At 39.8% G+C, this 24,166-nt stretch overlaps 1 protein-coding gene and 1 long non-coding RNA gene across 6 annotated transcripts in view; one reads left to right on the top strand and one right to left on the bottom strand.

The window, feature by feature from the left end:
• LOC138175907 (inactive histone-lysine N-methyltransferase 2E) overlaps positions 1 to 837 on the bottom strand; it is a 90,733-nt gene extending 89,896 nt beyond the window's left edge. For 4 of the 5 annotated variants that reach the window (XM_069106567.1, XM_069106566.1, XM_069106570.1 and 1 more), the window contains exon 1: positions 378 to 834. The gene's annotated coding sequence lies outside the window, so the exon portion shown is untranslated. Of the gene's footprint in view, positions 1 to 377 lie in introns of all 5 variants that reach the window. The other variant, XM_069106571.1, reaches the window with a different exon arrangement.
• Positions 838 to 1,587: 750 nt separating this feature from the next.
• Positions 1,588 to 24,166, top strand: part of LOC138175906 (uncharacterized) — a 36,841-nt gene continuing 14,262 nt past the window's right edge. The window contains exons 1-2 of the long non-coding RNA XR_011172118.1: positions 1,588 to 4,300; positions 7,409 to 24,166. The exon at positions 7,409 to 24,166 is cut by the window's right edge and continues 14,262 nt beyond it. This is a non-coding gene — a long non-coding RNA (uncharacterized lncRNA). The remainder of the gene's footprint in view (positions 4,301 to 7,408) is intronic.

Here is a 24,166-nt window from a genome sequence, read left to right as displayed (position 1 = left end):
TCCAATACAAACCCAACTAAACAGTCACCCACCTCCCTCCGCATCCTGGGGGCCTGAACCCGCTACCTGTGAGGGGGAGTGCGCTCCTTCCCCAACTCTCACTATCAAGGGGGTTTAACTGCCAGTTCCCCCTTCCCCAACCCCAAACCCCGCCATATTTTTCCCTTCCCGGGGGGGGGGGGGGGCGGTGTAGAAGGGGGGAAGGAGAGTAAATTCCGGAGAACCAGCAACGGCTCGCATCCTCCACCCCAGGAAGCCGGGGACCCCCAGGTGGGATGTAGATAAAGTCTCCCCTTCTTCCTCCTTTTGCTGGAAACCCAAGCCTCCCCCTGTTCAAACCCCCAGCCCCGAGAACTCCCACGGAGCCCAGAACTGACCTGTGATGTTCACAAACCAGGCACCCGAACCCCGTTATTGGGCCGACCCCCGAGGTTTCTCTCCGGACGACCGCGACCTGACCCCGCGGCAGCAGCGGCCACTGCGGACTCGCGGGGTAGTCGGCACCGAGCTCCACACACCCCCTCCCCAAGCGGCAGCGCAGGCTCTTCTTCACGAGTGACTGGAGGAGGTGGATGAAGAGAAGCCCCAGCAGCAGCAGCAGGAGGAGGAGGAGGAGGAGGAGAAGGAGGAGGAAGAGGAGGAGGAGGGGAGGAGCGGGGGCAGTCAAGCAGTCAGCAGGAAAGGAGCGGCGGCTGCCCGGTTGCTCAGTGTCTGTGCCACCCCCTCTACTGCCGCTGTCCGGGCTCCGGCGGTGTCTCCAGCTCAGCCCCCTGCGCCCGCTCAGTGTCACTGCCTCTCGCTCTGGGAAAATGGCGGCCGCGGCCGCGGCGGCGGCGGCGGCAGCGGCAGCGGCGGCGGCGGCGGCGGCGGCAGCTGCACGGGGCCCGCCCGCCCCGCTCCGCAGGGGCAAAGGGGGGAGGGGACGAAGCCGGCGGCCGCCATCTTGCTTTTGGGCGGCCCTCAGCCCTGGCCGCTGCACTGAGGCTTCGAGGTAGGGCCGAGGGGTTGGGGGAGTAACAAGAATGACTTTTTCTAAAGCAGGTGCAGCCGATGACTACTCGAAACCGATCGTGGTATTTGGGAGAGCTCTTTTTGTTCAGAGGCGGGAGGTGAGGGTGGAGCGGATTAGGGTAGAGAAAAGGCGTCTTTCCCGGAAGAGACCCAGAGACAGGGAAGCTTCCGCCACTCGTAGAGGGGGGAATAGGATACCACCATCCCTGGGTGGAAGGAAAGTCTCTGTAGCCTCCGGGAGCTACAGTCAGCGCTTCACTGTCCTTTAACTGTGTACCAGTTCCCCACCCTCTTCGGTGGCAGCTCGGGCTCTCTCCTTCCCTTCCCCCTCCGCCCCCTTCCGGCCTCAGGCAAAGGGCGAACCCGGCTGGGGTTTCACTCGACGCCCACTAGGGGCTGATGGGGCTTAGGAGGCTTCAGTGCGCAAGCTCTGGACACTGGATAAAAGCGGAGCTGGCTGGGTCTCGAGCTGTCTCGATGGAGGAGAAAGAAAAAGAAGAGGCCAGGGGGTAGAGAGACTGCAAGAATAATACGGCCACCGTCAACGCTGCCACCGTGTTTCGGGGTAAAAAGCCGCCACCATCGGTGCTGCCGCTGCTGCCTCCTTCTCTTGACCCCCTGGGGTTAATTCCCCGCCCGCCGACTGGACAATGTCTATGCGGGGAGGGGAGCGGGGACCCCCCATACGTGGAGGTGATTGAACTAGGCCTAGGGTCCAAGCAGGGAGGGGCAAGTGTAGATTACCTAGACAAAAGATAGGGTAAACCAGGGAGCGGCACTAGGGCTTCCCCGTTGGAGCCGCAGGGACTGGGCGGCGCTGGCCCCTGCAGTCGGGGGTGGGGGTGGGGGGGTTGCTCTCCCTGAAATGGCGGTTTCCGCCTCGCCCGGTAGCGACCCAGGGAGAGCTTGGGGAGCGGAGGTGGGGAGAGACAGAGATCAGTCGCTGCAGCCAATCAGCGCATAGTTAATATAGTCAGGTGACGTTTGATTGGTTGGTGATGACCTCATGCTGCAGTAGCGGGCGGGGCCGGAGCTGTCCGGGGAGGCTGGTGCAGAGGGAGAAAGGGAGAAGTGGTGATGGCGACGGTTGCTGCGGCGGTCGCTGTGAGACCTAAACAGTGGCGATGGGGACCTCAAGCCTCTTCCTTGACCGGTTCCTCCTGGCCCTGCGCGAGGTGAGGGCCCCGGCTCGGCCTCTGCGAAGCTTAAGGCACTAGCAAAGACGTGGAGGCATCTTTTCTCCCGTCATATTTGTAACTGCGTCAGGGCAAGATGGCGCTGGGTCTCCCTGGGGCGCGGGGGGAGCGGCACGTCCGCGTCCTCCGCCGCCGCAGCGCATGTGACCGGGCTGCATTCCTGTGGGGTTTGGCTGAGACCCAAGCAAGGATGGGGGAGGGTGGGGAAAGGAGATGGGTGGAGGAGATCGTGGTGGTAGTGGCGGCGGCTAGAAGAGGAAGAAATGACTGCTGGAGAAAACTTCCCCTCCCCCATACAGTATAGCCTCTGCAGGCCCAGGGGGAAAGTCCCTGGCCTCACATCCCTCTTGGGGTGTGTCTGCTGTTGGAAGAGGTGAATTCTTGGCGCTCCACTTTCTTTTATACCTTTCTCCTTCCAAAGTGTGGTTACATAAAGGCGGAAGGCCCTGTGAGTGCGGGTAACCCGTGGGGGAGGTGTAGTCTGCAGATGCTAGCAAGACTCGGTTTGGCACTAAGGCCCAATTTGAAGCTTTTAGTCTCCTTTTCCAAAGAAATGAAGTTCCTGAGGTCAGGTTAGAAATTTCTGACAGGTTTACAGGGGATTAAAAGAAATCCTATAAGTAGTATGAGGGGTGGGGAAGGGAATCGGCATTAAGGCCTCTTTTAATTGTTAAAATTATTTTTTAAAACTTGGCTAAGAAATGGGGCTATTTATGGAATAAGTGGATTAATAACCGAGTTCCCTCACATTTTTGTGGGTATGTATGGAGGTGAAAAAAGTGGGTGGGGTCCAGGTTATCCCTGAATGGTAGGGTTTAATATCCATTAAAAAAAACAACCCACGGAAGGAAGTACACTTTTTTTTTAAAGGTGTAAGTAGTGGTAGTTTTGTCCTGTATAATAATGTCTGTCCTTTTTGTATCTTAAGAAATTTAAAATAAACCTAATGGAATTTTGCCTTTGTTAGTTCAACAGTGTTATTCATTTTTGCACACTTCGATGAAATTGTGAAATTCGAAAACCATTTCACTTACGTGTTGTTATGGTAGCATGCCTAGACTAGTCTTGCCACACGGTTGGTATTTTGAAATCAGCATTGAGAGAGGTTTAATTTGATAGGTGAGTATAGTCTATGGTAGTTTTGGAGCTCCCAAGGGATTGATATCTTTACTGGATCTAGAGTCAGTAATTTTATTTTGAGTTATAAAAAAGCTTGCCAAACTTAGTTACTAGTTTGAGGTGGAATCTTGTATGATGGGGAGTAATTTGGTGCTGGTTAACCTGTAACTCTTAATATGCATTTATGCTACCTGAAATGATGTTAATGGGTTGTACAAAAAATATGTTAGGGATGCTATTGCATACATAAATTGGGGTGTAGCTCTTTTATATTAGAACAACTTAAGTTTGAATACCAGGTGAGCACTGTCACCTTAGAAATGCACAAAAATGCATGACCCATACATTATTTGGCTTAGCTCCAATTTGTGGCATGTATCAGAACAGTCAAGCAAGAAATAGAAGTGATTCTTAACTTTGGAAGGGAAAACTTCTTGGGTGGTAGCTGTAGTCTATGGACTTTCCAAACCATTTGCAATTTGATACTGCTTTCCACTACAACTCTAAAGACAACTGAGGAAAAGCTTTATTCAAGGTTTAGACTTCAGAGGAGCTGAAGAGAGGGAACTTCAAGGAACAAAGCGGTTTTTAAAATTGCAACTTGTAACCAGAGTAGTGGTACACTGCATAGCTTTAAGATGAGAAACACTCTTAGTTCAGTATTGTCTTTTTTCTTTTTGTTTTATTGAAGTTTTTAAATTCTAATGGTTGTCTCTAAAACTTCATAAAGATTATCTTTGCCTTTGCTTCATGAATCATTGGATATCAAACCCCTTCACCATGTACTGTGCATATTTAATATGTAGTGATTTCTGAAGTGTAAACATATAGTTCAGACTTTCCCTTTAAAATCAAGTGGTCTTTTTTAAGTGTTTCTTTAATAGCACAGTTATTTTGACATAGCTCTAACCAGGTAACCTTGAGTCCTACTATTAGATGTAGAAAATGAAAACTGTGGAGCCATAAGTGAGAAGGTGCTAAATGAAATCTGGCTGATCTTCAGAATACCTCCAAGCTTTACCATTTTGCCCTGATGATGATAGCTGGAAAACAAGACTTGATCCAGATTAAACTCTTGGTTTCTTTTGTAGGTATCTGTCCTTCAAGTACCAATGATAGACTAAAATTGAATTGCCTTGAAAGAATAAATTTGAACCTTCAAGATCAAACTAATTTATTCCCTCCTGCCTTCTTAGTAGTAGTAGGAGGAGTAGTAGATACTTATGCTAATAATTTTATTATTTATTTGTCCAGGTATATTGTTGTTTGGTCGTTTTTTGTTTTGTTCTCCAGTTTTGTCTGATGAATCATGACCCCTTCTTGGCAAAGGTACTAGACTTGTTTGCCATTTCCTTCTCCAGCTCATTTTACAGGTGAGCAAATTGAGGCAAACAGGGTTAAGTGACTTGCCCAAGGTCACACAGCTAATAAGTGTCAGAGGCCAGATTGGAACTCAGGAATAGGACTGACTCCAGGCCAGGCACTATGCACAGTGCCATCTGGCTGTCCATGGCTATATAGTTAATAATTAACAGGGGAGGGGTAGTGGTGGTGGTAGAGAGATCTTAACGTGATCTTGGACAGCCTCTCTAAAAGCTTGAATTAGATTTATTCAGAGTCTTCTCTGATTAGTGTGTGTGTGTGTGTGTGTGTGTGTGTGTGTGTGTAATACCTCGGTTTTAAAGTGAAAAGAGAGGTAGGTAGGGAACTTGTCCTCAGAAAACCTACTGCCTTCTACCTTCTTACTTACTCTTTCACCCTTTGGCAAGTTAGTTAACCCTCTCCACGTCTTGGTTTCCACATTTTTAAAATGTGGTAATAATGTCTGATCACTACTGTGCAGTGAAACCCAAATTAGATAAATCCTCAAAATAGTGTTTCGTAAAAATAGGTTATGTGCTAGATAGTGTTCAGTTTGGAACCAGGAGGACTTGCATTCAAATTCTGCCCCAAAAGCCTTCTGTATAAAGGACAAATGATTTAACTTTGGTAAGCTGCTTTCATTCAAGGTGTTCCTCGAGGTTTTCTTGAGGGTCAAATAAGATAATGTATATGGAGTGTTTTGTAAAGGTCTTATGATTATAGCCTATTATTATTTGCCCCTGTGTGTGTTATATTATCTTCACTTCTATTTGAGCTAACTTACTCGACTCCTTAAGTTGTTTCTCCTTTGCCTTCCTGAGCCATACCTTGCCATTACTATAAATCTGTTGTACTTCATTGTTCACAACACTGTTGTGTATGTGCCATCTAAATTTAAGATTACTGAGTTAGAAGCTTTAGAATTTGCTTACAATCAAATCTCCCTCTGGTTTTCCCCACATTTTAGCATTTATTCTACAAATTCATTTGATGCCTATTTGAGTAAAGTGAATGCTAGCAGATGGAATGAATAGTTGAAGAAAGTAAAACTAGATCCTTGACTGCAAGGATCTTAAAATCAAGTGGGTATGATAAGGTTTGTATAAATGACTATAATAAAAGTATTGCTTGTGCTGTTAAAGCTACTAGCTTGAGTCACTTATTGAAGACTTCATGGAAGAGGTGTCATTTGTATATCATTACCTCATTTGATACAAGGCAGTACTTTTATTATTCTCACTTCACAGTTGAGAAAGCTGATGCAAACAGAAGTTAGTTGACCTATCCACACTCACACAAGTGGGGCCATATTCAAATTCAGATTTCAGTGGTCTATCCACACCTAGCTGTCCTGTGCTTCATGTCCTTTTGTACCTTTTTACAAGTACTGTTCTTAAAATGTTACTATTGATCTGAATTTACTCCTGTAGCACTTTGCTCACAAGGAATAAAAGATCTTTGATACTGGTAGTGCAAGTATTCTATTTTACAGATGAGGAAACTAAGGTTAGGTGATTTGCTGCATATCTACACTGTCAGAATTTGAACCCAGTTTTCTTAAAAGTGCAAGTCAAGTGCTCTTTGCATCATATATCCTGTAAGGTCGGAATGAGAGTAACATTTGTAGTCAATATGCATTTGTGCTATACAGCGTCTTGCTTTATGCTGCCTGTTTAATGTTAGGAATTATGTAACTAATGTAGAGGCAGCATTGCACAGTGACCCACGGGTAGGGAACCTGTGATCTCAAGGCAATATGTACTTTGAAGTTTGGATTCAGTCAGAGAGCTGCACTTGAGGACCTAGAGCGCACATATGGCTTGGCTGCAGGTTCCCTACACCTGGATTAGAGAATTGGCCTTGGAAGACAAATTCAAATCTCCCCTGTCAAATATTGGTTTTATGACCCTGGGCAAGTCACTTAACTTTTCAGTGTTTTAGGGCAATGCTTTACAACTCTTGAGTTGGAGAGAAAGTATCAATACTTTGGTTGAGTTTTATCCCTCTGGAGTTGCCTATACCAATGAAATTGCAGATCTAGGTGCTGTTACTATAATAAGTACAAAGTAGCTGCTTGAACTCAGGGACTTGTCTTCCGATTTCTGCTCTTTGCAAATGACTCTTCAACCTGTATGAAGTCTAGCTTCCCTTGTGAAATATGATGGTGTATTTTTAACTGTCCACAAAGAACCTTTGGCTAACAACTCAAATTTAAAATGTTCCGAAATCAAACTCATAATCTTGGAAAACCTGCCCATCCATCTAACTTAACTGTTCTGATAATTATGCTATCATTCTCTGTCTTTGTTATTTCAGCCATACCTGACTCTCAATGCTTCTTCCATAGTCAGTAACACAGTGTTACTCTTTTGAAGGCAGAAACATTCTAATATGTCTATACCCACTTCAACTACTAATGTTCTTGCTCAGACCCATTTTACTTCTCACTGAGATTGTAATAGCCTTCTAAATGACTTTTTAGGCCCAGGTCGTTTCCTTACTTACCAGCCTGCCATTCTATCATACACACAGATGGCCTGCAGAATAATTTCCTCAATTTAGGTCAGACAATGGTAGTGCAGGGGATATAGTGTCAGTTCTGTGTTCAGGAGGACTTGAGTTCAAATCTGGCCTTAGATGCTTACTAGCTCTGTGACCCTGGGCAAGTCACTTAACCCTCTTTGCCTCAGTTTTCTCATCTGTAAAATGAGCTGGAGAAGGAAATGGCAAACCACTCAAATATCTCTGCCAAGAAAACCCCAAATAGGGTGAAAAAGAGTAGTACGTGACTGGAATGACAATAATAGCTAATGTTCACTAGCATAAAAATGTTACGCTGAAATCTTGAATAAAATACAAATTGGTCAATCCTAGCATTACAGGCCCTCAACAATTTGCCTCTAGGTTAGAGAAGATTGTAATATAGTCAAGTGGTGAAAGTCAGCAAGTATAGACTTTCAAGAAATTTGACAGTGATGTGGAAGAGAGTAAATGAGTGTCCTGAATACTTTCTTTGTAACTAAAGATTAATTCCTTTCCTGGACAGGAAAATAGCGCCTTTTTTCTTTGGGGTTCAGACACTTCTGTGATAGTGACTAATTGTCAACCAGGCCCTGTAATAAATGACCTCAAACTATTTTTCCTAGTTTCTTTTGTGTCTTATAATTTTTCTGTCCTGTATCTTGCAGTCTCCCTGGCTATTGTCTATATGCCTTCATCAATAGCAGTAGGTTTACAGTCTGACCTAGATTCAAATTCCAGTTTTTGCTATAATGTGTGACTTCAGGCAAGACTTTTAACTTAACTTGGGCCTCAGTTTTCTCATCTGTATATTGTAGGTTTAAGCAAGGTGGTATCTGAGGCCGCTTTAGCTCATAAATCTTACAAAAAATATTCTCTCACCTCTTCAAATATGGGTTTGAAATATCATAATTGAACTTCAGAATTGTACGTGAGAAAGAGGTTCTCTTTTTCAAATGCTTTATTAACTTCTGATTTACATCATTCATTTCCGCCAGATTTTGAGTTGCAAAGTTTCTCCCCGTTTTTCCCCTACCCACTGCCCCAAAATAGCAGTCCCACAGTTTATCCCCTCCAATCTGCTCTCTCCCATATTTTCTCCCATACCCCTGTCGACTTTTCCAGTGGATCTCTATGCCCCAGTGCCTGTATATCTTATTTCCCAATTACATGTAAAATAGTATTAATAATAGTATATATATATTTGAATTTAAAACTTTGGATTCCAGATTCATTCCCTTCCTCCCTTGTCACCCACCCTTACTGGGAAAATAAGCACTTCAGTATAGGTTGTACATGTGTGGCTAATGCAAAACAATAACATAGTAGATATATTGTAAAAGACTGTATTTCCCTCCCTCCTGTTCCACCTTCCACTTGTTCTATTCTCTACTTTGATCCTGTCCCTTTTCAAAAGTGGGTGCTTCCAACTTCCCTCCCCTGCAACCTGCCCTCCCTTTCATCATCCCCCTCTCATCCCCTCCCCCCCACTGTACTGGAGGGTGAGATACCCTATTTAGTGTGTATTTCATTCCCTCCTCAAGCCAAATTCAGTGGTAATAAGGTTGACTCATTCCCTTTTGCCTTCCTATTTTTCCCCTCCATTGTAACCATTTTCCCTTGCCTCTTCTATATGAGATAGTTTACCCCATTCTGTCTCTCCCCATCTCCTCTCATTATATTCCTCTCTAACCTCTTAATTTCACCTTTTAAATATCATCCCTTTCTGTTAAATTGGTCCTGTGCCCTCTATCTATGTATACCTGTAAACATATATACACACATTCAAATATGTATTCATATGCCCATATACCCTCATATATAGACACATATATATTTCTATTCCCTTCAACTACTGAGAAAAGTTTCATAAGCTACAATTATTGTTTTTCCATGTAGGAATGTTAATAGTTAAACTTTGATAAATTCCTTATGATTTCTTTTCCCTGTTTACCTTCTCATGATTCTCTTCCTTCTTGTATCTAAATGTCAGATTTTCTATACAACTCTGGATTTTCAGCAAGAATGCTTGCAAGTCCTCTATTCCACTGAATGAACATATTTTCCCCTGAAACATGATAGTCAGTTTCACCGGGTAGGTGACTCTTGGTTTTAATCCCAGCTCCTTTGACCTCCGGAATATCATATTCCAAGCCCTTCGATCCCTCAGTGTAGAAGCTGCCAGATCCTGGGTTATCCTGATTTTGTTTCCACAATATTCAAATTGTTTCTTCCTGGCTGCTTGTAATATTCTCTCCTTAATCTGGGATTTCCAGAACCTGGCTATAATATTCCTAGGAGTTTTCTTTTTGGTATCTTTTTCAGCAGGTGATCGGTGGATTCTTTCAACCTCTATTTTGCCCTCTGGTTCTAAAACATCAGGGCAGTTTTCTTTGAGAACTTCCTAGAGGATGATTTCTAGGTTCTTACTTTGGTCATGGTTTTCAGGTAGTCCAATAATTTTTAAATTATCTCTTCTGGGTCTATTTTCTAGTTCAGTGGTTTTTCCCATGAGATATTTCACATTGCCTTCTATTTCATTTGTTTGGATCTGTTTTAACAGCATCTTGATTTCTCATAAAGTCGTTAGCTTCCATTTGCTTCAATCTAATTCTGAAGCAATGATTCTCATTGAGCTTTTGAGATTCTTTTTCCTTCTGGCAAATTTGGCTTTTTAAGGCATTCTTTTTAAGCCTCTTTTGCCATTTGAGTTAGTCTGTTTTTTAAGGTGTTATTTTCCTCAGTCAGGCTGTTGACTCTCATTTTGTAATTTTCTTGCATTGTTCTCATTTCTCTTCCCAATTTTTCCTCTACTTCTCTTATCTGCTTCTTAAGGTCCTCTATGGCTTGTAACCAGCTTGTATTTTCCTTTGAAGCTTTTGGTGCAGGAGTTCTGACTTCACTGTCTTCCTCCTGTTCCATGCTTTGCTCCTTTTTGTGCCCAAATAGGAGTCTAATGTTGGAATCTTCTGTCTGCTTTGTTTCCTTTGCTTGGTCATGTCGCCCCTCAGTCACTTGACCCCTGGGCTTTTTGCCACAGTAGGACTGCCACTAGACGGGAACTTTCGTCCCAAACGCTGGTGTTTTCTCAGCTGTCAGAGGTATTAGATGGGTGCCCTCTCTGAGGTCTCCACACACTCTGGCCAGCTGGACACACACCCCAGGACCTCCACCCTAGACTGCAATCCAGATCCAAGAAGGTTAAAGCAAGAATGATTATCCCTCAGACTGGTACTTGGTCCTCCTACACTCTGCAGGCCAGGAACTGAAGCTGCCTCGTGGCACTGGCTGACTGTGCCGGGGTCTCAGCGGCTGTTTGCAGCCACGCACTCCCTATTACTGGGTCCCAAAGTCCAGACTGCACTGACCTTTCACTTTGTCCTTCATATCTATGTGTTGATAATTCTGGAAAAGGCCACAGCTGCTGCTGATCTGGGGTCCCTCTGGCTGGGGGCTGGTCAGGCCTGCCCTGGGGCTAAAGCCTTGCTGTGGGGCTGGGCTCAGCTCCCAGAGCCGGTGCTGGCCATTCCTGCTGTCCTCAGCCGGAGGTTAGCTTCTCTGTGTCATTTTGTGGGTTCTGCAGCTCCAAAGTTTTTTTAGAGTCCCTTTTTACATGGATTGGGTAAGGTGGAAGTCAGAGCCCAGCAGAGGTCCTGCTTCTACTCCGACATCTTGACTCTGCCCCCAAGAAAGAGGTTCTAAATGAGGATTTGATGTTTTGTTGATTTGTGAGTAAAAATACAATTTGGCCTTTTAAAAATTCCTGATTCTAATTAGACAACATGTTATTTTGAAATGTTGAACGTTTAAAGAGAAGTCAAAATGACCAATAAGTAAATCGTTTCTGCCCTCAGAGAGCTTATTTTTTACTATAGGGAACTATATTCAGAGATAGAATACATATAGGTTATGAACCAGACAAAGTTATTTTGTGGGTGTGCAACGTTTAACTACCGGGGGAGTCAAGAAATAACTCTTCAAAGAGATGGCATTTGAGCTGAGCCCTAAAGGGAACTATAAATTCTGAGGAGGAAGCATTCTATACATGGGGGCTAGTCTGTCCAAGACTTGGAAGAAAGCAATGAAATGTTTGTTGTCCTTAGGAAAAGAAAGAAGTGGGCCATTCTGAGGAACCAATACCTGAGGAGTAGAGTATAATTACCATGGATATGCTGGAGCTAGTTATGTGGTGAACTTTAAATTCCAGATAAAGAGTTTGTGCTTTATCCCTAACAGTATAGGGAGCCACTGAAACTTGTTGAGCAGTGAGTGATGTAGTCAGACCTAAATTTAAGAATATTAATTTAGCAATTCAGTATTGGCTAGGTTGGAGTGAATAAATGCAGGGACTTAAGTTAGGAGGCTATTGTAATATTCAGGTGAGAGGTCATGAGACCTGGACTAGAGTGTAATTGTGTGTGTAAAGATAATGGGATAGTTGCAAGAAATGTTGAAGAGTTAGAATTGACAGAACTTGGCAGCTGCTCTGATATGGGGGTTAAAGTAATCAAGAATGATGCCCATGAGGGCACCTGAGTGGCTGAGAAAATTGTGGTGCCCTAGTCAGAAATTAAAAGTTTGAGAGGGGTGAGTTGGGAAGAAAAACAATGACTTTGAAATGCCTTTGGGACATCTGGGTTGAGACATAATTCCTTAGAAAGGGTAAGGGCTGAATGTATATATTTTGGGACATACATACATACATAATATATTGACTTTGAGTTTTTAAAGGAGGGCCTGTGCATGGGGGAACAGGACATGGATGATGAACCTATCAAGACACCACAGAAAGACTAGACTGACAGGTTGGAAGGAAAATATGATCATATCCAACATAATATAATATGTATATAATATAATGAATGGGGAGCCAGTCTTGGAATCAAACATGGGTTCAACTCCAACTTTTTTATGCATTCTGATTCTGTGATCCCAGGTAAAATGATTTTTTACCTCTCAGTAACCTGAGCAGTTCTATCAACTAATTTGCATGGCAGTTATGAATTCATATCGGTAGGAGGTTCTGTATGCCAAAGAAATCACAAGTCTATACTCTACCCAGAAGATTAACTTTTTTAAAGTTTTGTTTAATGGGGGGGGGGAGTTCATTTACATGTAAACAAATTTTTTTTAACTTTTTTAAAATTTTGAATTCCAAATTTTTCTCTTCTTGAGAAAGTAAGCAATTTGATATAAACTATACAAATGTAGTCATGCAAAACATTTCCACATTAGCCAATTTTGCAAAAGAAAATGCAGGCCATAAAAACAAAGTAATAAAGTTTTAAAAGTATGTTTCAATTTGTATTTGGATGCTATTAGTTCTTTCTCTGGAGGTAGGTAGCATTTTTTCATCCTAAATCATTTGGAATAGTTTTAGATCAGGTATTACTGAGAATAGCTAAGTCATTTGCACTTGATCATTATACAGTATTGCTGTTACTGTGTACAGTGTTCTTCTGGTTGTGTTCATTTCTCTTTGCATCAGTGCATTTATTCCCAAGTTTCTAAAAGCATCCTGCTTGTCATTTCTTATAGTACAGCAGTATTCCACTACAATCACATACTACAACTTGTTCAGCTATTCCCCTGTTGATGGGCATCTCCCTCAATTTACAATTCTTTGCCATCAAAAAAGAGTTGCCATAAATCTTTGTACATATAGGTCTTTTTCCTTATTCTTTGATCTCTTTGGGGTAGAGACCTAGTAGTAGTATAGCAAAGTTGAAGGGTATCTACAGTTTGATAGCCCTTTGGACATAGTTCTGAATTGTTCTCCAGAATGGTTGTATCACTTCACAACTCTACCAATAGTGCATTTGTATTCCTATTTTTCCACATCCCCTCCAACATTTGTCATTTTCCATTTTTGTCATATTGACCAATCTGATAGGTGTGAGGTGGTACCTCAGAGTTGTTTTCATTTGCATTTCTCTAATCAATAGTGATGTAGTACATTTTGACATGACTTTGGTTTCTTCTGAAAATTACATGTCAAAATTACGTCAATCCTTTGACCGTTTATCAGTTGCAGAATGATAGGTATTATAAATTTGACTGTTCTGTATATATTTGAATAATTTGCTGTAAAAAGTCCTGCTTTCCTTCTAATCTTGGCTCCGTTGGTTTTGTTTATGTAAAAACCTTTTTAATTTGATGTAACCAAAATTATCCATTTTATATCCTATAATGTTCTCTGTCTCTTCTTTGGTGATAATTTTTTCCTATTTCCATAGATCTGACAGGTAAATTATGCTTCCCTGATTTGCTCTTTGTATTATATTATCCTTTATGTCTAAATCTTATGCCCATTTTGACCTTATCTTGGTGTACATTGTGAGATTGTTGGTCTAAATTTAGTTTCTGTCAAATTGCTTTCCAGTAATATTTATCATATAGTGATTTTTCTTCCCAAAATCTTTCATCTGTGGGTTTGTCAAACACTAGATTGTGGTCATTTACTACTGTGTATTGTGTACCTGGTATGTGCCACTGATCCATCCACCTCCCTTATTTCTTAGCCAGTATCGGACTGTTTTGATGATTATTGCTTTATAATACAGTTTGAAATCTGGTGCTATTAAGCTACTTCACATTTTTTTCATTGATTCCCTTGGTATTCTTGACCTTTTGTTCTTCCTGATGAATTTTGTTAGGATTTTTTTTCTAGTGCTATAAAATATTTTTTTTGGTAAATTGATTGGTGAGGCACTGAATAAATAAAAAGACCAATTTTTTAGGAGTAGTTAATAGTTATTTGTACAAATGTCACTGAGCATATGGGAAAAAAATTAAATAACTCGTAGAATACACTGTCTACACAATAAAAAACTTTTACTTCTCTTGTTTGGTTAAAATAGCGTCAGTTATAGAGGTTTTTTTTTTTTAAGTGTTAGAAGATACTCTTATGTGGGAGACATGACAGGTTATATTATTGCCGTGTTGGTAAAGCTATGTGGAGTAGATGTAATCAAAGGCAAATTCTCTTAAACCCAAAAAGATTGCTTTTCTTAATACTAACTTGTGATTGAGTTTCTAATCTTTGGTCATCAACATTCCTATATCTGAGATCTTCTGTAATCACTAAAACTATCTTTTAATATTTTATTGGGTAAAAAAATAACATAGAGATGTATCCTAAGTCTCCATAAGGATCAGTTCAGGGTTTCCCAGACATCTGTGATCTTTTGATTACAGTGTACTCCTTTGTTCCAAATTTTTAACCATTCCACTAGTGATGGAAATCCAATCTGAAGCTTACCATCAAGTTTCTTGTCAAACCTATTTTTCTGTGAAATTCACAAGACTCATATCATTATCCATTTGTCCTTTATAAATTATAGTCTAACCTTGTATTTGTAGGACCTATTAATCATGCCTGTAATGGATCTCCGAACATCTCTGCCTATAATGGATAGCTCAACATCCCTTAGCAAAAATACCCTCAGAATCTTTTTCTTCCTTTCAGGATTCATCTCAGGTTTCACCTCATTGAAACTTTTTGCTTCTTATATTTTCAGCATTATGAAGTGGAACGAGAAAGCAGAGAATCGGCATTGGAAGGAAATTCAGAAACCTAGTCCCACACATCACCACTTAAATAAAATCTTGTAGTTATCTCTGTTTTGACTTGACCCTCTTTGGAAAGGGAGCCTAAGATCTAGAATATATCTACAAAAATTCCTTCAAGCAAATGGATCAGAAACATGCCTAATCAACATTTAGACGAGATAGGATTATACCTTTAATTATTTTGCTAGACCATAATTGTGGAACAAAGGTCAAAATACACTCCAGGCTTAGTGAACAAACTAAACTTATATTATGCCAAAAACTACATGTAATAATAGCAGTGATCAAAAAAGTATTTTGAAAGTTTTCTAGCTTGTAAAATAATCAGAATGATAATGTGTATTTCCCAAATTACTTCCTCCTAAAATGTTAGCTATTCCATAATGCAAATATATAGTGCTTGAGTACTGGTACATTTTAGAAATACTATAACATTGAAGACTTACAGGACTGCCTCCCTTTAATTTTTCAGATGTTCTCATTTCCTCTCAAGGGAATCTCTAAACCTCAGATGGGAAAGATTTTTCTGATTCAGGTTTGATGTACATAAATATACCCAAAAAATAAAATTTAAGAAACGGAAATACTTAAGATTTAGCAGAGTAGAAATTGTGCAAAGCTATATAGAAGTTGGGGCAGCCAGGTGGTGCAGTGTATGGAGTGCTGGGCCTAGAGTCAAGAAGACTCATCTTCAGTTCCAATCTGGCTTCAAGGCTTACTAGCTCTGTGACACTGGGCAAATCTCTGAACGCTCTTTGCCTCAGTTTTTTCATCTGTAAAATGACCTGGAGAAGGAGAATGGTAGATATTAAAGAAACTCGAGTAAGGTCACATGTAAAAAAAAGTAAAATTGTAATTCAAGCTCACGTCTTAGGGTGATAGATCCTTCTATTATGCCATATTGTACTTTGCTATTTACCATTCCTCTAGCTAACTGTCAAATTACTACTATTTGGACTGGACCTTTGATTTCATTCCTGTAGGGAGCTCATGTTGAAGAATTCACCCTGCTAATTGCATGGTGGATAGTAAGTAGTAGGCTAGACCTGGAGTCAAGAAGACTTGAATTAAAATCTGGCCTCAGACATTTTACTAGTTTTGTGACTTTGGGCAAGTCACTTAACCTCTGTTTGCCTCAGTTTCCTTTACTGTAGTATGGCAGTATTAGCACCTACCTCTCAAGGTCATTGTAAGGACCAAGTGAGAAAATGTTTGTAAAGAGCTAGTAGAGTGCCTGGCACATAGTAAGTGCTGTATAAATTGTTTATTATTCCCTTTGCCCTTCCTTAATCAGCCCCTGCTCTGCAACTTAATCTTGGGGAGAGTGCTGAGCCTGGAATTAAGAAGACCTGGGTTCAAAGCTACTTTTAAGTATGTGACCCTGGATAAGTCACTTAACCTTTTTCTGCCTCAGTTTCTTCAATTATAAAATGGGGATAATAATAGAATTTTACCTGCCAGGGTGGTTGTGAGGATCAGAATGAGGTAGTTGTAAAGCCCTTAGCCCAGTACTTGCTTGTTGTAGGTGCTTAAAAAATATTTATTTTCTTCCCTTAAGGGTGTTTATTCTGGGGACAGGTTACAGGACTTTTCCCAGGTTCACAGAACCAGTATGTGTATAGTAGAATCTGAACCCAGATCCTCCTGACATAGGGACTAGGCTGTATCCATCATCTAGTACTGCTTTTCAATAAAAATAATCATTTACTGTTAAGCAGAGCATCACACAAAAATACTACATTCAAACATATGATGCTTGAACTTATATTTGAACTGATACCTAGGTATCACTTGAAACCTCACTGATTTTTATTGCATCTTAATATGGTCATATAACTTTCAAGTGGTGTTCTGCTTATTTTTGTTGAGGAAGAAGATGGGTCAGTGAGGAATGAACTGCTTTGGGGTGGTCAGCCCAAAGTCAGAGGAGTAAAAGATATCATGTAAGAAAACTGTAAGGTGAAGTTGATAATGAGGGGGAACAGATGGAACAATGAGTGATTTAAGGGTCAAGCTCTGGGCAGAAATTAGATTGAGTACAACTAGAGAGCTTGGCAAAGGAGGAGAGCCACAACAACTCAGAGATCAATAACACGTTTCATCCAGCCTCTTTATCTCTACTCACATGACCACTACCTGCAGTTCTTCTATCTGAAGATTTGTATCTCCATCTTTCACATAGCCTCCAAATGCTATTCTTAAATCACATGCCTGTGTCACTCCCATGTTCAAATTCCACTGGTAGTGTTATCTTGACTGCTCTCTACTACTGAGTCAAATTGGATTTTTACTGTTCCTTACATGACAATCCTATCTAAATTAACTTCCCTTATATTTGGAATGCATTCATTCTTCACCCACTTTGTAGAAACTCATTTCCTTTAAAACTCAGCCCATAAAGCCTTTCCTCCCCCAAAGTTACCATGTATTTATTTTATATATTTACATATATGTGAGTGATTTTTCTCTATACCTCAATGAAAACACCTTGAAGTCAAGAACTGTTGGATTTTTACCTTTGTATTCTCAAAGCCCAACTTAAGTGTTTTAATTTCTTATTAATTGGAGAAGAATATGAGGAATGATATATGGAAGGGTTTGGAGGTTTGCAATAGAAAAGAAGTAGCTTGTGGCTTTTATTGTCTAAAGAAGGGAAGAGGTGGTGATATTGAAGGGTTAAGATGAATAGGGGAGGTTTGAAATAGCCACTGAGGAAAATGTGGTAGTGGTTCAAGGACATTTTCCCTCTGCTAGGAAATGTAGATGAAGTATATAAGAAGACAGATAAAGTGTGTGATGTTTTGGAGACACTATATAGTCCAGTTTGACTAGAGTATAGCATGTATGAAGTTGTTAGCTTGTAGGCCTTAAGTATTAAACTACAAATTTTGGACTTTTCATTAACTAGTGGGGAATCATAAATGTTTTTACACAATAACATGATCAAACTTTTTATTCATTAGGAAAACTAATTTTTTAGCCATGTGGAAAAGCTCTAGTCTATAAAACAGGGAGACTATCATAGGAGGTTGGTATCTGGTAGAGAGAGAAAAGAGGCCTGAGCCATGATGTTGGCAGAGGGGATGGAGATTAAATTTCAGGCCTTAGCAACCTGTTAGTTTAATGGGATGTGAAGTACTTGCCCAGGCCAAATGAATCTCAAACTAGAATTTTGAGGATAGACTTTTGTGCAAAAGGTTTTAATTTTAGGAATCGCCCTCCTCCCTGCTGTTTTGTGAGAAATATGAGTTCATGGGCATACCTGTTCTAGGGAGCAGTTAGGCATATGTGAAGAAGTTAAGATTGTGGGGGGAGGGGGGAGTGGCTAGGTAATTACAGTGGGCCTGCTATTCAGTGGGGCCTATCAGGAAGTCAGAGTATCAAATAGACTGGGGGCAGCTTTATCCTAATAGGATTCCATCACCTCCCTTACCTCTAGCAGCTTCTCAGGGAATGAAAGTGCATAGTATCTATGTTGCAGTAGAATACTGTGTTCCTCAGCACCTTTATTAAGGGGTATGGCTCCTAGCAAACTTTTAGTAAATTATTGTTTGACAGAATAAACATGTATCTTTGCAGATGGCATATTAAAAACTTCAAAACAGGAGAGTCCCCCATGTAGATATTATTTTTCCTAAATGCTGACATATAATGAGATAGAGGGCCTGACTTGGACTTAAAGAAGCACCTGCCTCACAAGACTTGCTGTGAGAAAAAAAGCTATTATATAATGTGATAAAATTCATCCATTATTCCTTTTTCACTTTGCAGGGCTGTTCTTTTCCCCTTCTGCAAGAGCTCTTAAACCGAACAAACAATGTAAGATTTAGAGCTAGATATCCTTGGCTTAGGCTCTTATTCTTTTTTTTAATAGATTAAACCTAGTATTGAAAATATTTCATGAAGGAAAGGCACATTTTAGCACATAATCCTTTCCTTCAGCTTTATTCTGTTAAGAGCAAGAAGCTTTTAGTACAAGCAGTTTCTCTGTAACTGTCCTATTAGAGTTGCAGGGCTTCTTAAACTTTTTCCACTTGTAGGGCCTGAGGGCATTCGCAGTACAATGTGTGCATGTTTTTATGTTCCAATGCAACATGGGCAAGCCCCGTCAGAAACACCTCAGATTTATTACACTTTTGATTTTTAATTGATTTTTGGTCATTGCAGGTTCAAAAACCTTTTATTGTTGTCAAATTTTTCAAGATCCCCATATAGGGTCTCGAGACCTAGAGTAAAGTGAGGTTAAATTACTTCCTTAATATTACACATCCAGTCCCTAGCTAAAGCCATTCACAAATCAATAAAAGTTAATTGGTCCTTTCTGAAATTCATTTTATGTAGAGACCTAGTATCTTAATTTGTTTTTTTCCTTTCTAATTTTTTTAATGCTTTATTAACTTCTCATTTACATCATTTGTTTCTGTCAGATTTTGAGTTACAAATTTTCTCCCCATTTTTCCCCTACCCACTGCCCCAAAATAGCAGTCCCACAGGATATCCCCTCCTCCAATCTGCCCTCTCCCATATTTTCTCCCACACCCCTTTCGACTTTTCCAGTGGATCTCTATGCCTCAGTGCCTGTATATCTTATTTCCCAATTACATGTAAGATGGTATATATATATACATATATATTTGAATATTTGATTTTAAAACTTTCAATTATTCATTCCCTTCCTTCCTTGTCACCCACTAGTATCTTAATTTGTTAAAGTTTTTTTCTGTAACTTTTAAAATGCTGTCCTCTTGAACTGCCTGTCCTTTTGTCAAAGGGATTGTTGGTTAAAGAGAAAGAGAGAGTGTCTGTCTGTCTGTCGGTGTATCTATGTGTATACACACCTTATGAAATTGCTTCTCAGTTTAGGGTTTCCAAATAATTTAGATCTGGAAGATATCTCAGAGGTTATCTAATTCCACCCTTGTTTTATTAGATGAGGCAAATGAAGGTCAAGGAGGGGAAGTAACTTGGTCAGATAGTAATTTGGGGTGTGAACCTCCAAATTCTATCAGTTATACTTCTGTAACTGGGGCACCTAAGTGGATAAAGTGCTGGGCCTGGAATCAAGAAGACTCATATTCATTAGTTCAGATCTGGCCTCAGATACTGACTAGCTGTGTGACGCTGGGCAAGTCACTTAATGTAGTTTGCCTTCATTCCTCATCTGGGAAATGAGCTGGAGAAGGAAATGGCAAACCATTCCAATATCTTTGCCAAGAAAACACCAAATGGGATCACAGAGAGATGAACACAACTGAAAAAATTACTTATAATACTTCTGTATTTCCATTGTGACTTCAATATTTGCTGTATAGTTATACTACATTATTTATATATTTTACTTCTATATTTCCACTGCCTCTTCTCTCTCATGGCCTGTTCCTCCACATTACTAGTTGATTCATTTTCCTAATGTGCAAGTCAGATTAATTAACCCTTTTAAGTTATTGACCTCTCCTCCTATTCTTTCCTAGCCCTATACTCGCTTCACCTACTATCATACCCCTGTAAGTTTATAGCTGGAAGACACCTTGGAAAAGATTTAGTTTAAAATCTTCACATTTAAAGAAGAGTAAAAAGACGGGGACAAAACAAGTTGGCCGAAGTTACATAGCAAGTTAGTATAGATTCATTCAAATGCCCCTTTGTCCATATACATCCCACACTGTCCTTTGGGAATAAGCCTGCTTTTTTCCTCTACTTACCATAGGGTTGGGTGGGGGGAGGGGATGGTGTGGCAAGAGGGATAAATGTTATGATTTTACCAGCCTAAAGGAAATTGAGAGTTGCTGTTTCCATGGTTTTGTTTATTTATGCAAAATGAGATGATAGTGCACCCCTTCCCCAGAGTGACTTAATCTTCATAGATTGTTTCTTTGTCTACAGTTTGTAAAATATAACAATTTGACTTTATTTTTTGGCTACCCAGACTATTAAGTCATAATTAATCTTTTAAAAAATAGTTAAATCTTGAGAACTTCAGTGTAGAAATCTCTATAAAGTTTTCCTTTATTGTATGACAGTACATTTAATCAGTTGTTTCCCTGAGTGTTCTTTATAATGAAAATAGAGGTTTTATGCTAGTGATATTTTCCCCCTCTCAAATATTAAATGTGAATTGTGTAGCAAATACTTATACAGAAGCAGCTTTTCAGTGTTAAAATTTAATTTTGTTAATCTTGAAACAAAATTTTACTGACTTTCTAATCCTTGTAGGTATTCTAGAACTACTGGACCAGCACTTTTGGCTTTTGTCAATTTATTTCAAACCCAAAAGTGTTACATAGACAAATGAGCTTGAAATGCTGATTTATACTTGAATCCTCCCAAGTGCATTGCAGCTGTTTCCTAATTATTTTTTGCCAGTTCTCAGTGGAAGCATGGTCCTTTGTTTTAAGTAGGACATAGGTGACAGTAGAATTTTTTTTCTCTATCTTGCTTTTTTTCTTCCCTTTTTTTGAAGGGGGTGGGGTGGGAGCCACAGCAACATGGGGGGAGGGGGTTGTTCATTTAGAACTATTGTGGGCCAGTAGCTTGTTTTTATAGTACTTGGGTTGGAAACCTAGAGGAAAGAGTCCTGTACTATATCTTTTGAAAAGTACAACTGTATAGCAAGAAAAGCTAGGCCTTACCATCTACCATTTCAGAAAAATGTGAGATCTTTTGGCCAAAATGATTTTTCATACATTACAAAAAGGCATAATTACAAAGTTAACATGCTTTGAACTGTAGTCCATATTTTTAGCTGTATAAAATATTCCAGGTTACCAGGATCATTAAAATACTTTGTTTATGACTGACATTATTACACAGAGAGCTGGAAACCAGTGATTAATTTTCATGAGTCCAAAGAAGTTTCTACCTAATGCTTTTTAAAAAGAACATTGTGATAGCTAAAAATTTCATTGCTAACTCATTCCACAACTAATATTATGAGCATGAAGTTTAATATATTTTCAGAATTTTTAGGCTAGACTTCCTCTGATAGTCTTGATACTACTGTCTTCCTTGTGAAGAAACTGATTTTCACTGATTTTTATTTTTTTTTTGAGAATATATTTAATTTGAGCACTGTCAGCACTCTCAATTTTATTCATCAATGATTTTTGTCACTGAAAATATTAATACCTGTAAATGTGATGAAACTGCCTCCTGAGGCAGCCTATTCTACTTTTGGAAGTATTTATTTATGTCAAGCCTAAATTTGCTTCTTTCTAACAGAATAAATGATCTTTCTTCCACATTCAGCTTGAACTCAGCAACCATGTATTTTCTGCTCCTCCACCCCACAGTTTCTTCTTTATGTATGTCTGTGTGTTATAACCATCATGGTTTCGGTCCTCTGATGTTCCCCAGCTGGTCGGTGTCCTACCTAGAGTGTGGCATGAAGAACTGACGACAGTGTCTCAGATGTGGTCAGAACACATTGGCCTCTCACCTTCTTACTCACTATTCCAGTAAAACTTTTTTCAAAGCTTGTGCATGACATACTTATGTTGGTAAACTTAATACAATTTTATTGTTGGTGGTTGTGTACTTTACACTGATGAGTAGATAGGACAGTGGAAAGTACAGTGGCACAGGAGTCTGAGAACCAGGGTTCAAATCCTACCTTTGGATATTTAATACTTGTGTGACTTTTGGGCACATCAGCTCAACCTGTTGGAGCCTCTGTTTTTTTTAATTGTAAAGTGAGAGGGTTGGGCTAGATAAACTCCAAGGGCCTTTACAGCTAGAGCTTGATGTGATACTGTCTTTTTAATATGGCTATTTTTTTTTTCAAAGACAATTGTATTTATTTGGTCATAGTTTTTCTGTGATAGTTTGAGTTACAACTATTTTTAGAACTCCACTTTGATTTCTTATACTTAATATTGAGCCACTGCAACTATAATCAAATGAACATGAGAAAAAAATCGAACCTCTTTGTTTAAGGAAGGCAAGAAGAAAAAATTGGGTCAGCATAGCTTAGGACATATATTTTTACAAACTTCTAAGGATATACAATAGTTAGGTGTATGAAGCTAGAGAATAGGCCTTCTTTTAACACAAACTTCTTTAGACCTCACAGAACAAATTTTCAAAGGCTTATATAAGAGGCACCCTAATACTTAAGCAAGCTGAAAACAAATGGAGTTATGAGAAGTAGGAGTAATTTGTTTGTGGAATTTGTGGAACTAGTAGAACTAGTAGAACTCCTTATACTTCTCTTGTTCAGTCCGGTTCTTACTGTCTCCCTCGAGGTGGTGGTGTGTTCTTAAGTACTTTGAGCTTCTTAGAAGAAAGACTATTATAAAAACAAAGTAATTATTATTAACAACAAGATCTTTTCTCAAGTTGCGTGGGTAACTCCCTTAAACATCAGTCTCACACAGATAATGCACTGACAGGATAGATTCTCAGCAAACTGGTTTGTTCCACCGAAATGCTAATGCTTCATAATCTAAATCTCCTGTCATTTTATAAACTATACAGTGTTACATGGTGAGAGAAAAGAATCCTTTCTAATGGGTCTTTGTATGTTACAGCACAAGGCTGTTTTTTTTTTTTACACAACCCAAATGATATGAAAAGCAACTGGTTATAAACCTCAAAGAGCTATAATGAAGTTCAGATTTCTTTTTTTCTTTTTTACCCAAAAGTTAAGCATTCTTACACAAAGAATTTTTTTTAAGTCTTACAAACTTACAGTCTAATAATAAGCAGAGTCACATGGGCTTTAAATAGGATTTTTTTTTTATGGCATAAAATGGATAGAAAGAACTGGCCTTTGAACAGCAACATTAACAGTGCTCCCCTGGGTGGTATGTGAAGGGAAAATCATTTGCTTCTCCATGTTTGTGCCTTGTTGCCCATTTACTAGCAACTCTTTGTTATTGCCCCAAATTCTTCTTGGCCTGCTGATGTTTGGCTGACATACTAGATGATTCCAGAAGGGATTATAGTAGAGCTTGAACTGATCGTGTGTTCTTTCCTGTTCTAGGGCTATCTAGATAATTTCACAAATAAGCATACTTAGGCTGTTGGGACTGTAAAACTGGATTCTTTTTGGAGAGCTGCAAAATAGTTCATACCTAGTCATCTCATTACTAAGCTCATATGATAATATGAGGGTCTTATTGACAAGAAAAAAATAAGTATCCAAGCTTGAACAAATACATGAACAAGAAAAAGATAGTTAAAAACAAATGAAAAAGGTACAATAAAAGTGATTATTAAAGGAACTAGTGTCTGTAATCATATATTTCTGCTAATTAGCAGGTACTAAAAGAAACTATTTGTATGTTAAATAAAATCATGCAATAGGATCAGTATTCAAAAAAGTTAGCTATCTTTAACTTTTATGAAGAATCTTTTCCTACATTGAGGGTCCCAACTTTTTTTTCTAT

The sequence above is a fragment of the Petaurus breviceps genome, unplaced genomic scaffold (assembly GCF_028583685.1).
Source record: "Petaurus breviceps papuanus isolate PSGF00001 unplaced genomic scaffold, PetGlider_PUasm1.0 79, whole genome shotgun sequence".
NCBI classification, from domain to species: Eukaryota; Metazoa; Chordata; class Mammalia; order Diprotodontia; family Petauridae; genus Petaurus; species Petaurus breviceps.
This window is presented reverse-complemented; position numbering and strand designations above follow the sequence as displayed.